Source organism: Leptodactylus fuscus, chromosome 5, assembly GCF_031893055.1.
Source record: "Leptodactylus fuscus isolate aLepFus1 chromosome 5, aLepFus1.hap2, whole genome shotgun sequence".
Classification (NCBI taxonomy): Eukaryota; Metazoa; Chordata; class Amphibia; order Anura; family Leptodactylidae; genus Leptodactylus; species Leptodactylus fuscus.
In genome coordinates, this window is record NC_134269.1 from 165,578,286 (window position 1) to 165,594,196 (window position 15,911).

At 41.1% G+C, this 15,911-nt stretch overlaps 1 protein-coding gene across 1 annotated transcript in view; it reads left to right on the top strand.

Annotated features, from left to right (window-relative positions):
- PDE6A (phosphodiesterase 6A) overlaps positions 1 to 11,712 on the top strand; it is a 478,514-nt gene extending 466,802 nt beyond the window's left edge. Inside the window, exon 20 of the mRNA XM_075274668.1 lies at positions 11,703 to 11,712. The gene's annotated coding sequence lies outside the window, so the exon portion shown is untranslated. The remainder of the gene's footprint in view (positions 1 to 11,702) is intronic.
- The last annotated feature ends 4,199 nt before the right edge of the window (positions 11,713 to 15,911 follow it).

The window sequence follows — 15,911 nt, forward strand, 5'->3', positions numbered from 1 at the left end:
TGACTATTCATTGGTTTCTGTGATAAGATATCACACTGTAGCGGTTTAACCAATTGCAGACGTTTGGGTTACCCCTGCCACATCTGTGTATAGATGGAACAGTGTTTAACTTGGCTTTTTGCAGTGTGATAACTTTCTGTGCCACAATATATTATCACAGAACATTGCAAATGCTACTGATACCCATTGAAAGGGTCAGGCTAACGCTCTGGGCCACAGTGTTGGTAATGTGTTTATAGGAACGTGTCAAGCTAAATCACACCCTGTGAAGCCAGCAGTTAGGTAGGGTTTCAGGTTGACGGGCATGTCAATTACATGCACAGAGTATAATTTAGTGCATTGAATACATGACTAGATGAAGCTGCTCCTCGCCCCTGTGACTAGTTAAAGCAAATTTGCATATACCACTGTAAGGTTTATAAGCTTATAAGCTGAATTCTCAGCAAGAGAAATGTTAGTGAGGGGCCCCATAGGAAATGTCAGTACTTAATGCTGCACAAGCTTGGATCCGTCAGGTTAAACTTTGCTACATCTGTACATATCATATATATGCACACATATATACAGTATTCATATATGAAGTAGTTAGATTAATCGTGAAAATGAATTTGGCCATACTTTTCCTGAGCGGTAGCGCCTAGGGACAGATCTATGCAAACACTTACTGATGCTGGAAAGGAACCCACATGACCACGTTCCAGCATGGGGCTCCTTGTATGGGGTTAATTAGCTTGTGAAGGAAATGGGGAGCGTGTGACACGGACACTTCACTGTCTTGTTTACAAGTAACATTCTTGATGGGATAAAAACAACTGAAAAGACATGAGAGGTCAGGGAGCATGTGAGAGAGGACGCTTCGCATGTTGTGGAATGGAGGGTCACCGATGAGAGCGGCAGGAAGTGATGGAGTAATCCAAACCACAGACCCCAAACATGAATTTGTGGGAACATGGTATGTATGTTATATTGTGCCAAAGTATTTACTATGTCAGCTTTGAAAACTCCATAGGCTTTGCCTTACTGACACACGGAAAGGCCTGTTCTGCCATAAGTGCTATTTGAGAGGTGCAGGCCTGAAGTCGGCAGCGGCGTAGCGCAGGGGGTTTACTTTCCTAGGTTTTATTCTCTCTATTTATATTGTTACTATACTATACATCTTTACTATAGGTTGTGATACATACCGCTACTTAACGACAGCCATTTAGCTATCTGGCTAATAGAAAATCAGGCCTAGCTATATCTAGCACTGACATAGATAGAAAATTGATGTAGACAAAAAGAATAATATGGCGATCTAACAAGGCTCTCGACTGTATTATATTATTTTTGCTTAAAATAAGTATATCTATCATGTAGATACAGAATACACTGACAACTAAACCATTACAAATACTACTTATGTAGGTGAAGCCTATCCCCGGTATTAAAACCTGAATAGCTGTCAGGTATTCCTCTGTACTCATCCATACACATGTATACAGGGGGGAGAGGGAAGGAAGATCCTGCCAGACACCTCTTGTTAGAACAAAGCTTGAAAATGAACATGTCAGTTCCTTTACCCACATACACATTTGATGGCTACCAGCTTCAGCAGACCTTATAGGGTGGGCACTTTTTTATGGATAGGTCATCATTAATATAAAAAATGACCCCCGACCGGGAAAACCCTTTTAATCTATTGTGTCTAGCCAGCTGTATATAAGGACAGGTTCCACTTATCTGTATACCTCCATATCACATAAAATGCTATATTATTGATTTAGATGAATGAGACAGGTGTAGAAACCTGCTGCATGTGAACTAATACTTAGTCATAGCCATGAATTCTTGTTGCAGAGAGGACTTCAACTAAGATTCTGTTCCCATCAAATCTAGTGGCAATGTTCAGCGTATACACCTAATCTAATAAAATGTATACTCAGTTATAAAGGATCTTTTGTGGGATTAGCCTATATTGAAAATAATACTCAGCTAAGCTGTTCATTACAGTAGAAGAAACAAGGTACCGGTGTGTCTGCACATGCCCAATGCAACCTATGCCAAAATGTTCTGCGTAGGTGCTTAGGGCATTCACCAGTGTATACGCTGAACAAATGCGCTAGCTGTGATGTGAATAAGCCAATGACACAACTGAATATATAAAATGGTAGAGGCCTCATGGGAGTAACTCTCACCCTCAAGTCATAACAGGAAGACTGTATTAAATGGAATAAAGCCATAGATGACCGCATACAGATCCAAGCATTAAATTCGGTCACCATGCTTGGGTTGACCAGTACATATTTACAATCCAGTAGGAGGTCCTCATACACAATAGAAATGAAGGCTGTACCTGTGATTTCAGGGTGACCCCCCCCAATTATGAGTGTATGGGTCCTAAGTGATGAACCTCCTCATGCCCCGAACCTTCTCCCTTCTCTCCAATGTAAACCTGTGCACTCTAAGCTGAACCAAGTGTATAAGTGGGTGTCATGAGAGATAGCTGTTGGCTAAATAATTGTTCCTCCGACAAGTGTCAAGGTGTATGGTCAACCGTGCAGATTTATGAAAAACTGGTGCAAAAAAGAAATTGGAGTAGTGGCCCTTGGCAACCAATCAGATTCCAGCTTTGTTTCTTACCACCACTTTGAAAAATTAAAGTACAAATCTTGTTGGTTGCCACAAACCGTTACTTGCCTTTACTATGTATCAGAGTCTATGACTTCCTTACCATAGAATCCTATGACCTCCAATAAAGAAAAGCTGACCTTCTTTATGTTGTCACTCAATTGACCTTCAAATTTGATGGCATAAAGGCAAATTCCTGTATTGCCAATGCAATAACAAATCTTCAGCATATTTTCTAAGAATGCTGCATTGTACGCTCCTGTATTACTCCTCCTGAATATGACTGAATAATCTAGACATTTGGCTGTTACCGTTCCTCATGTCAATAGCTTGACACTCAGTGCTAATCGGATTGTGTCACCACTCGCGGTCCATTCATATATACGTTTCCAAGAGGAGTAACAAAGAAACGGCACAAAGCAGAGTTCTAAGAAAACCAATACAGAACTGGTGTTCCAGGTTTAAAGGGGATATACAAGATTAAAGAAATATGGCTGCTGTGTTCTGAAATCAGTGCCACATCTGTTCACAGGTTTCTTTAATAGAGCTGCGCTGCAATACCAAAGACAACATGGACAGGTGTGGTGGTGTTCCTGGGAGAAAGGAGCCATGTTTTATTAATACTGGACAACTCCTTTAGACTAGTAGTGTATGAAATGAATTAACAATGACCAATACATAATAAAGACAAGATTATAGTTAAGATAGCTGCCACAGGAATTAGGACATAAGGAGTATTCTAAGAGTCAGTGCACACAGAGATTTTTGGCGCTGATTTTGAGGCTGAATCCGCCTCAAAATCAGACTCCAAAAAAAACCTCCCAATAGAGTTCTATTTCATATTTATTATCTATTTATTATTATGTATTTATAGAGTTCTATTGGGAGGCTTTTTTTGGAGGCTGATTTTGAGGCAGATTCAGCGTCAAAATCAGCGCCAAAAAACTGTGCACTGATCCTTAAACAGAATAGAAAATGCTGTATCCTTCATCGTAACAGGTCTAGTCTGGTTACTATAGCCTATTATAAGTCATTTCAGTCTCTGCTTTTCTACAGTTTGTATGGGATTGCAGATACGATGCCTAAACTAAATAGAAGACCAAATATCTATCTGCCACACATTAAATGGGTCATCCCAATTACACGACTTATCATCTAGTCACAGTATAGGTGATTAATATTGGTTTTGTGGGGGTCTAATCAATGCGACTCGCCTTGATCAGATCATGTGAATGACAGGGCTACTGCTTCATTCATCTCTGATGTGAGGCCAAGTCCAGTGCTTGGCTATCTCTGGTGTTCCATTTGAAATGAATGGAGCAATAAGCAAACTACCTAGCCACCAATCTATTCAGAACAGGGGATGACAATCCCCATTCTCTTGATCTTTAGGGTTTGAACAGTTGGACCCTCATTGACCTGCTTATAATGGGGAAACTCCCTTAAGCATGCACATGTCTATCCTAAGATAAAATGGAGATAATATTAGGGCAGACTATATGGACCAGATGGACTTTTTATGCCATCAATCTTCTATGTTTCTAGTGGCTCAGTAACAACACCTGCACAACCTTCTCCATTCCAACAGGAAACAAGAGACCCCCATTGTCATGATCAGTGAGGGTCACAATGGTCAGACCTCCACCGATCAGACACTTACCTATCCTTTGGATTGGCAATAAGTTGTTAACTTAGCACAGCCACTTTAATGAAATAGAATATAGATAGAAGATAGATAGACTTTATCATCTTACTCCTAGTTTAAGAATCAATACTCGTTCTATTAAACAGTACACCAGTAACAGACGGGCACCCAGGACACCCACACGCTCTGCTGCTCAGAGGATTAGCATTATAAAGTGTTGGGGAAATCTCTAGGCTTTGCCAGTCTAAGCATGATGGTGAGAGCCTCAGGGTTTTTCCAGCGGTTAAAGTGGTCACATCTGGAGCAGCTGCCTAGGTCTTTTGCTGCCAAGACTATGTCCCACTCCTGTCAGGAAGTTGCTGCAAGGTTTGGCAGGTCATACATGCCTAAAGAAAGTCCCACTCACTTTAAGGAAATGCATTCAGGCTTATCATGTGCGCGGTCATAAATGTCATTGTGTAATTCCCCATAAATTACCGGAGAGGAAATCTGATCATGCTTGGCAGCTAGGAGGTCTTACTATGCAGTGTGTAGCAATGTAATATATCTTATGGCAATAGAGACATGCAGTGTGCGGGGCAGCACCTATATACTCTGCAGAATGTACACATAATGGACTGGTACTATATATTCTGCAGCTACTCACGAGCCAATGTTAGTATATCAGCTTTATTAATCACGTCGTGAGGAATACTTTACAAAGTTTGGAAATAGTTTAATACCAATATAGCACAAACTATTATTTTGCAGGACTTTTGGAGAATATAGTTTTCATGTCTTTTAATGTTAATGTACAAGCCCTTCTACCAGATACATTGAGAATACTCCATTTTGAGGACTAGTCGGCCCTTTGGTTTGTATAAAGTTACTTTCAGCTATTAAGACATATGGGACGTCTTAACATACTTTGGAGATATAAACACAAGCACTTCATGGCTTACAGACAGCTGCGGCCGAGGGGCTGTGGTGATGCTGAAGTCTAGACAATGCTTGGAAAGAAGAAGAGACTTGTGCTTCAACAGACAGAAAAGGAAGATTGTATGTTCTATACAGTCAGAGACCTAGGAGAATATTATTCTGGAGCAATGAGAAAGTTCCATGGTTGCAGAGCAACAAGTAAAGCAACTAGACAAGATTTTAGATACTATTGATGACAATGAAGAATGACCATGAGACCTGGTTATAGATGAAAATGAGAGATGACTATGAGACTAGATAATACATGGTAATGAGAGATGACTATGAGACTAGATAATACATGGTAATGAGAGATGACTATGAAAATAGATTATAGATAACAATGAGAGATGACCATAAGACTAAGCTATAGATGATGATGAGAGATGACTGTATGAATAGGTATAGATGATGATGAGAGATGACTATGAGACTAGTAATACACCATAATAAGAGATGTATGTGAAACTAGGTTATAGATGACATAAGACTAAGTTCTAGATAACTAGTAGAAATTACTCTGAGCTTATGTTATAGATGACTATAAGATATGTTCATGAGAATTGGTTATAGATAAGAATTAGAGTTGAACATGACTAGGCTGTAGATGACTATAAGAAATGACTATGAAACTAGGTTATAGATAACTATAAGAAAAGTCTATGATACTAGGTTAGAGATAGCTATAAGAAATGACGATGAGTTTAGGTTTTAGACAATAATCAGATGACTATGAGACCATGTCCTGGGTCGGTAACCTTTGGCACTCCAGCTCCCAGTATTCTCCATTCACTTCTAAGTATATGCTGGGAATTGCAGTTTCACAACAGCTGGACTGCCGAAGGTTGCCGACCTCTGGACTAAGTTATAGACAACTATAAGAAGTGAATACATGACTAGGTTATAGATGACTATTAGAGATATCAATGAGAATAGGTTATGGATTATAATAAGAGATGAACATGAGACTAGATTAGAAATGACTATTTAAATATCTATGGGATTAGGTTTTATATGTGTATTAGAGATGAACATTAGATTAGGTTATAGAAGACTATGACAGATGACTATGAGAGTGGGTTAGAAATGACTTTGAAGTGACTAGGAGACCAGGTTATAGTTGGTTATATGAGATGACTGACACTAGGTGAAAAATGACTATGAGAGATATCCATGAGAACAGGTTATAGATAATAATGGCAGATAACTAGGAGACAAGACTATAGATCACCATGAGGACGGGTTATAGATGATAATATCAGATAACTAGGAGACAAGACTATAGATGACTATGAGGACGGGTTATAGATGATAATGATAGATAACTAGGAGACTAGACTATAGATGACTATGAGGACAAGTTATAGATGATAATATCAGATAACTAGGAGACAAGACTATAGATGACTATGAGGACAGGTTATAGATGATAATATCAGATAACTAGGAGACTAGATTATAGATGACTATGAGGACAGGTTAGGGATGATAAGGGCAGATAACTAGGAGACTAGATTATAGAAGGCAATGAGGACATGTTAGGGATGCTCCTTTGTAGTTTACTCCATTTAAATATAGCATATGACTGACATATCAGGGGCCACCACTGCAGGGATAAGGATTATTTACACATGAACATATAAAGAAAAGTCTGTGGATCTGATGTGTGCAGCAAATGTCATGGACTCCGCACATCCATATACACTGCTTTCAGGATGCACGAGTGACCATACACCAGAATCCTGAAATTATGGTCCCCAAGGTTTCTATTCGGGGGCCAATGTTGGAGTCGAAGTATATAACAAAATGACACTTATATAGGCATTCAGTTTGCTAGACCCTACATATTAAGCATTGCTGGTTAATTTATAGGACCATTGAAGAATGCACATACATGTCTACAAAGTCCTGCACAGTTATAAAACAATTTGTTACATGATGAAGAACAAACTTAATGAATAATATAGTCTTATCTGTAATACACATTGTTTGACAAGAGGTGTAATTTACATACACGGCGAAATAATACTCATGGATCGTCCCTCTAGTACGCTAAACGGGTCTATGGCTACGAGTTACGAAAATCATGACTTACCTTCTCCAGACATTCTTGAGACTTTGATCCCCCTGGGTTGCACAAGCATGAGTCTATGTAAGAGATGAGGGGTTTCCTGCACTAGATTCTAACCATCTGGGGGAAAAGACCTTTTTTCTTTTACCTTATATGAGCTGGAGGGAAGAGAGGCCAGGCTGTTATAAGGCACATCTGTCAGGTCGTTGTAGGATGCCATTGGTTGGGGGTGTACTCACGTGACACCCCCTCCTTTTCTTGCCTTGACCTGTGACAGTTTAGGAGGTTTTCAGTTTTACCCACTAAGGACTGACTGTTTGACAATTTTCATATTTCTTCTAAATTTGGAGTTTTCAGACAATGCTAGGAGGCTTGGCTGAGATACCAAGAACCATGTGGGAATCATTAGGGTTGAAAGAGAAGGGGGGTGAAACAGAGCGGTGGGGGGGGGGGGGGAGGGACAAAAACAGAGAGAAACAGAGGAGAGAGAGTGAGACCAACTCTGTGCCAGCAAGTTGTCTGGGAACACTAATGAACCAAACTAAAAGGGTCCTGCTTCTATTAACCAGTTCCTTTCCAAGCATCCCTTGTGGCATACAAGAGGTTAATGGGACTTCCTGCTTGTTTCTTCTGAACAGTGTGGGAATTTTCTCAGTTCCCAGTTAGTATGAGAAATGAAGATGGGGGGCTGCGTCTGAACCACTCACTTTGCCCTCCTCTGTCAGATCCAAAATAGACAAGTTCCCACAAACATCACAGTTGTCAAAGCATAAAGTGCCTCATGATGGGACGACACAGTTATTTCATTTATACATACATATAATATGTCTATACAATGTTGTAGATGTGGAATTACACAAGAGAAGACAAAAACATTATAAAAAAGGAATACGTCATAAAAAATAAAGTCTCTTGTTCCAGGGGCAAAGGTTGTACGAGTATAGTGATGGATTATCCCAGGAATAATAGGTAATCTGGGCATTCAACTTAAAAGAATAGTGAAAGAATCATTGTAATATTTTTGGTCAATAGCATAGAACCCCATTTGTGAGCAAATTTTGGTGTCATTTCACAAAAATGGTTCAGAAGACCATACACCACCTGAATGTTGTAATGCCCTTTAAGACGGAATGCCTGCTTAGGTTCTTGGCACCTATTAGGGCGCAAATACTCCCCCTATTCTGCATTTGTACACTCACCGGCCACTTTATTAGGTACACCATGCTAGTAACGGGTTGGACCCCCTTTTGCCTTCAGAACTGCCTCAATTCTTCGTGGCATAGATTCAACAAGGTGCTGGAAGCATTCCTCAGAGATTTTGGTCCATATTGACATGATGGCATCACACAGTTGCCGCAGATTTGTCGGCTGCACATCCATGATGCGAATCTCCCGTTCCACCACATCCCAAAGATGCTCTATTGGATTGAGATCTGGTGACTGTGGAGGCCATTGGAGTACAGTGAACTCATTGTCATGTTCAAGAAACCAGTCTGAGATGATTCCAGCTTTATGACATGGCGCATTATCCTGCTGAAAGTAGCCATCAGATGTTGGGTACATTGTGGTCATAAAGGGATGGACATGGTCAGCAACAATACTCAGGTAGGCTTTGGCGTTGCAACGATGCTCAATTGGTACCAAGGGGCCCAAAGAGTGCCAAGAAAATATTCCCCACACCATGACACCACCACTACCAGCCTGAACCGTTGATACAAGGCAGGATGGATCCATGCTTTCATGTTGTTGACGCCAAATTCTGACCCTACCATCCGAATGTCGCAGCAGAAATTGAGACTCATCAGACCAGGCAACGTTTTTCCAATCTTCAATTGTCCAATTTCGATGAGCTTGTGCAAATTGTAGCCTCAGTTTCCTGTTCTTAGCTGAAAGGAGTGGCACCCGGTGTGGTCTTCTGCTGCTGTAGCCCATCTGCCTCAAAGTTCGACTTACTGTGCGTTCAGAGATGCTCTTCTGGCTACCTTGGTTGTAACGGGTGGCTATTTGAGTCACTGTTGCCTTTCTATCAGCTCGAACCAGTCTGGCCATTCTCCTCTGACCTCTGGCATCAACAACGCATTTCCGCCCACAGAACTGCCGCTCACTGGATGTTTTTTCTTTTTCGGACCATTCTCTGTAAACCCTAGAGATGGTTGTGCGTGAAAATCCCAGTAGATCAGCAGTTTCTGAAATACTCAGACCAGCCCTTCTGGCACCAACAACCATGCCACGTTCAAAGGCACTCAAATCACCTTTCTTCCCCATACTGATGCTCGGTTTGAACTGCAGGAGATTGTCTTGACCATGTCTACATGCCTAAATGTACTGAGTTGCCGCCATGTGATTGGCTGATTAGAAATTAAGTGTTAACGAGCAGTTGGACAGGTGTACCTAATAAAGTGGCCGGTGAGTGTATGTATGGCCTCTATGCCCTTGGGCATCTGTACAGTTAAGAATCCATCACATGCGGTTTTAGATTGGCATACTACTTCTGAGAATGGTGTCTTGTACAATCTATGGAAAGTCTAGGTCTGGTTTTACACTCACGTTGTAGTGTCTATTAACCATCCTAGACCGTAATGTTAAAATCAAAACAGAAGCCCCTTAGGGTATGTTCACACACCGGAAAATGGATTCCACGACGGAATGCCGATGCAGTGCACTGGCATCCTTCCTGTCGCGGCATTCGGCTCCAGATTACGCCCGAATGAATGGACCTAATTGGGAGGGAGTCTCACGCTTCGGACGCCGCGGCTGAGTCAGTTACGGAATCCACGGCAAGATCGGGCATCTCGCTTCTTTATTCCGCTGCTAGCTAGTGGAAAAAAGTAGCAAGCGGCTCCCATTGAAGTCAATGGGAGCCGTTTTGGCAAGCGGATTTTGAGGTGGATTCAGTGTCAAAATCCGCTGCCAAAAAATTCTGTATGAACATACAATTACGTTGGCTTTGTAGGGGCAAAAAAGTCTGACATGCTTTCCAATTTTATTTTAACATTGCTGTCTATGATGATGGGTCCAAACAGAAAGTGTTCAATGTGTATCTGCCAATCTGGCAGTGGAAATGTCTGTTGTTCTGATCCTCTGATGGAAATTTGAGTTTGAAAATATAACTTTAGTGAGAAAGACAACTTAAAATACCTCACATATTTTTGTATGCAGCTCCAAGGAAGTGTCTTAGTGGAATAGTAATAGTTACTGCTAAGATTGCTTGGTGTGTTCATCGTTCTGGTCCTCACGCTGACAGCAGATGTGTTTCAAGGTGACTGCTGGATTGTTTTGTTTCTTTTACTTGGAATCAGGGGTTTATATTGTTAGCCAAAGCTCTCCTCAAAAGGGATGTCTACTTTTGACAGCTCCTATATTCCAATGTATTAGAAGGGTACCTTAAAAATAAAATAACCACAAAGTGATTTGTGGAGAAACCTGGAGGAAGGGTTCACTTTCCTTGTAGCACCACTTAAGCATAAAGGTACAGTCGTGCTGTGCGATGTCCGCAACGTGGTCTATGAGGTCAAGTATATGCAGTTTTTGCATTCATATTGTTTACTTGCTGTTCCTGATATCTGAGGAATAATTCAAGCTGCTGAAACTTAAAGAGGACCTTTCATGAGTTGGGGCACAGGCAGTTCTATATACCGCTGGAAAGCCTACAGTGTGCTGAATTCAGCGCACTGTTAGCTTTCACAATCTGTGCCCCAAGTGAAGCGCTATCGGTGCTGGTACCGTAGCTCTTCACAGTCAGAAGGGCGCTGCTGTGCAGAAGGACGTTACTGACAGACTGTCAGGAACACCCTTCTGACTGAAGAGCTATGGTACCGGCACTGATAGCTCTCCACCTAAGGCACAGATTGTGAAAGCCGACAGTGTGCTGAATTCAGCGCATTGTCGGCTTTCCAGCAGTATATAGAACTGCCTGTGCCCTAACTCATGAAAGGTCCTCTTTAAAAGATCTCACCATGAACATATCCATATTTATATTTGTAAACTATGAAGAGATAAACATTTTTGCAAATGTAATCATTTTCTCTAGCCAGCTTAGTGGTGACCATCTTTTGTATTAATCAGTTGCCAATGGATATGACCAAGAATGCAGGAAATTCCTATGGACAGGCAACAGACATTAACTATAGCAGAGTAATGGACACAGAGGGAGCCCCTTCTGTGTCTATTCCCATTGACTCTAATGTAAATAACATGGTGGACACTTTCTTCCATCATGTTTGTTTACCTTGGTAACACAAGAAAGAGTTCAGTATATACAACTTCTTCCGTCAGAAAAGTAAAAAATAGGGAGCTCTGTCTGTATCTGTCGATTAATGTTCGTTGCTCTGATCACAGGACGGCACTATGGACATGCCGAGAGTTGTGTGTGTTGTGCTCGTAGTGGTGGCTTTAGTTACTGCAGTGGTACATATCCTATAGCAGATGAGCAGCACGCTCTTGGCATGTTAGCATTACTGGAAGCCACTTTGCAGGGGTCCTGGCTGTTGGACTACCGCAGGTGTAATACTGATGGCCTATTTTAAGGACATGCATCAATATTAGAAATATTAGTAAGGTGGATAACCCATGGGGGCTCCAAAATAGGGCATGGCTTTGTGTTAATGAAGGCCTGTGCTGCTTCTCTTCAAAAAGTTTGAGTGACGCACTTGTGCGCCATTCCTCCTCAAAAATATTAGTGACCCTACCACCACCCACCACACAAAATCTATTGTTAAAAATCTGAATCCCGTGTCTGGACTTTGCTTTGTGTACCAGTCAACATGTGAAGAACATGGCTTCATACTGACTTTCAGCACTACCATAACTGTGGCACAGATAGCATCCTCAGTAAGAGATGTTGGCACGATGGAATTTGGTGGTGAATTTGAGGATGGTTCAGCCCCATCTCCACATGAAACCAGCCTCTATTTCATATGGAGGCAGATGCAGTTTTTTTCCCTTGGAGAATTTACAAGCTTAAGCTCCATCTCTACAAATGCCCCTCAGTAGGACACAACAATTTTGATCTAAAGAAAATTGTTATCTCTCACATTACATATACAGTGTGCACGGAAGCTTACAATCTTCGAAGACATGTTTTGGATTTTTCCCCTTAGCCGTACACACAATGAGATATGTGCATAAAGCAGGAATGTAAACAGCGGAGGAGCAGACTCCTGTATGAGCTCAGCACACGCCAGGCTAAGAAATTACATGTACAATAGGAGAAAGCATGGAGACTCGCTTGGCCATACCAAAGGTGTAGCATACACATAAAATGGAGGGATTTGGTGTCACTGGCCTTTCACTCTTTTTGTAAAACTTAAGAGCCCTACTAAAGATTTTCCACCCCTTTAAATGTGCAACAGCAGATGAATATGTATTCAAGGCAAGCATTGCTTAAAGGGGTTTTCCAGCTGTACAAAAAATTGGTGTCAGTGGGCTGCAAATAAGACAAAACACACAAAAGAGCTTAACCTCACCAATCCCCACCACTGGATCCCAGCTGTGCTCCATTTCCTACTGCCATCCAGACACAACAGGAAATGGATGAATATCCTCAGTTATTTCCTGCTACGTCACAACACGAGCAGGAGGTGAAGAACAGTGAGGACTGGACACCACTGCAATGGCAAGGATGCCCATCAGTGGGGTGAGTGGGTGTTTTTTATCCTATTTGCAGCCCACTGACATGATATGTAGTATAGGCATAGTAATGGTGGTTTTTAACCAAAGGGTTTTAACTGCACTTGATAAAGGGCTGGAATAATCCCGAAACGCGTCGTGATGGCCAAAGGATTTTGAACAAAGAATACTGGAGTGTGTCGTACTACTGCCCTGTGAGTGCAAATCTCCTGGTTTCTCCTTCTACATTACAATATGTAATCTGGTTGAAAAACTGTTGTACTGTTTAGTTGGGATGGCCGCCCAGTTTTGAAACACATCATGGCCCTGCCATGTCTGTAATGTATAACTGTACCCTTAATAGAGTGAGACCTGGAGAATTATTTCAATACCAGGAGAGGACACGGGAGAAAGCGGCAGTAAGTATCAGGAGGTATGTGATTCATTTAGTCACCTAGTCTGGGGTCTGAATTTATGCCCAAATCTGGTCTGTGCTCTGAATTATTTTGGTCTCTGAATAATTTTGAGGTCTGGTCTGGGGTCTAAATTTATGTTCAGGTCCAATAAATTGTTCATGTTTATTGGTCTCTGAATAATTTCAGTGTCTAGTATGGGTTCTGGATTAATTTTGTGGTTTAGTCTATAGTCTGATTAATTTAGTTTTCTAGTCTGAGATCTGAATTAATTAGAGATAAGTATTAGAAGTATTAGGGGTCTTAGCAAGGGTCTCATTTATTTAAGGGTCTGGCCTACTTTATTTATTTAGAGATGCTCTTATCTGTCTAATCTCTCCCCACAACGTGAACACCTGAACTTCCTGCTTGTAATTTTTTATAATGTGTATAACCTCACACCTATAGTCCCTCATGACTGGCTGTCTCCTGCCAATGAGGACTTGCAAGGCAATTTGGGAGAAGTCCCCATATTCCCCAGGTCATGCAATCCTTTCTCCATAATTTCACATGTTATCAGCCACTTTAGCTGGCCCCTCCAAATCGAAGTGCAAAAAGTTTGGATTCAGTTGAATCCAAATTTTTTCCAATGTTTGGGTCAATTCGGTAGAAACCAGTTCACTTATCTTAAATTGGCACAATGCCCTGCATTCTAGTTAGTGCTCAAATAAAATACATTTTCAATCAGGAATCTTTGAATCCAAATGACACATTGTACAAAATCTTTATTTACAAAGTTTAGCTGTTATATAGATTTTTTTTCTGCTTTATTCATAAACTTTCTTGCCCACTAAGATTTTCGAGACGCTTAGAAACCTCTTCTAGGTTCAGTCTTATAAATAGAGCGCTAGGCTTTATGAGATGAAAATCCTAATGTCAGCCTTTGTTTGTTCTTGGGATGGTAAAATCATGTTTCATGACCCAGCGGGCGTGACCCCACCTTACAGAGCTGACTTAATAAGGCAATGTTTAGATGTAGCCCAGCTTCGCCGCTCCTGTCCTGTCACATAAACACTTGCAATGAACTTTTATTTTCAACAGCCATTTTCCAGCTATTCCACCAGTAATAGACAAGTGGTGCAAAGAAAGTGACACAAAACCTGCCAGCTCTGGAGCTGATCTGTATGAAGACAAGGTGCCCATAAGCTTGCAATCTACCCTGCCAGCTAGGCATTCTATGAATACATTAGATACATTGTATGATGGCGAGGTTACAATAAATACACTGGTGCCAGTCCGCAGTGTTTACATGGCAGAGGAGCCACATCTAATAATGTAAATGCTTCTCTGCCTTTGTTTAGATAGGTTTCACCTTTGATAAATTATTTTTATTCCCTTTTACAACCTGTTCTGTACCATCCAAAGCATCACAAAGTGGGATAAAAACACACTCATAAGTCATTTTCATGGATCATTTTTACGGAATGTCTATATAAAACATCCCAGTTACCCCTTTTCCATGTATGTTGTAGCATTTCTGTTTCCCTATTGATGCCCCTGTACTGAATAGCGCAGTCAATTACACTATTAAGTACAGTATGCAAAGGCATAATGGCCAGGTTGGTGCCAAATGGACATATTTTTGGCATCTATTGCATTAGTGGGGCCCTAAGGATATGTTGAGCACTGGGAGCTTTTCATGTCCGTATGCTGAATATACAATGCAAACACGGTGTGAACAGAGGTTTACTGATAAAGATCTTAGCTACTAAAGCCTATGTTGTGGCATGTAGCCAGAGCTTACTTTCCATGCCCCAAAAGAACATGGGACACTAGGTGCAAAGGAGTGATGGCAGTGCTGACAATGCGTCTGACTGTTTCCAAGGAATGTATGGAAACCTGCAATGTACAAAAGGCAATACATTTCAGTGTGGTAAAATCTGGCTGAACAGACTTGGAAATAGGTTTCTCTTCCTTAGTCTTTCTTTCAAATTATTTCAACATTTAAGATACAGAAACTTGTAAGCAACAAAAACCCAAACCGATGTTAAAGCTGCAAGTGCAAGTCAGCATTAACGAGGTTGTTTGGGCTAAATAATATTTTTTTTTTAATTACGCTGGGGGGAGGTGAAGAAGAAATCCCCAACATACTCACCTGTCCCCGATCCTCCAGTGTTCTCACAGGCTTCTTGTTTATGAATTTCTGGTTGGCTGTGATGATCCAAATCACTTCCGCTAAGGTCACGTAACTGCTGAGGTCAATCAGAGGCCTCAGAAAAGGAACCGAGGATGTCACAGGTAGTAACATCTCTGGTTCCCTTCTTGAGGCCTCAGCTGTCATGTGGGGTGGATACTTCCATCAGAAGCCAATAGGGCTGCGGGACCAGACCATACAGGGAGGCAACGGAGCATCGAAGATAAGCAATTATGTTTTTTTTTTTTTCATTTTCTTCACCTCCCATGGACTAAATAATAAATAAAATTTTAGGTTGGATAACCTTTTTAAAGGGGTTGTCCAGGATAAACTAAGAATTAATCCCTAAATTAAACCCCTCCACCCCGCCTAAAATCTAATTTACTTCAATTTTTAAAAAATCTATAAATTACCCATATCCCTGAAGTGGTCATGTGA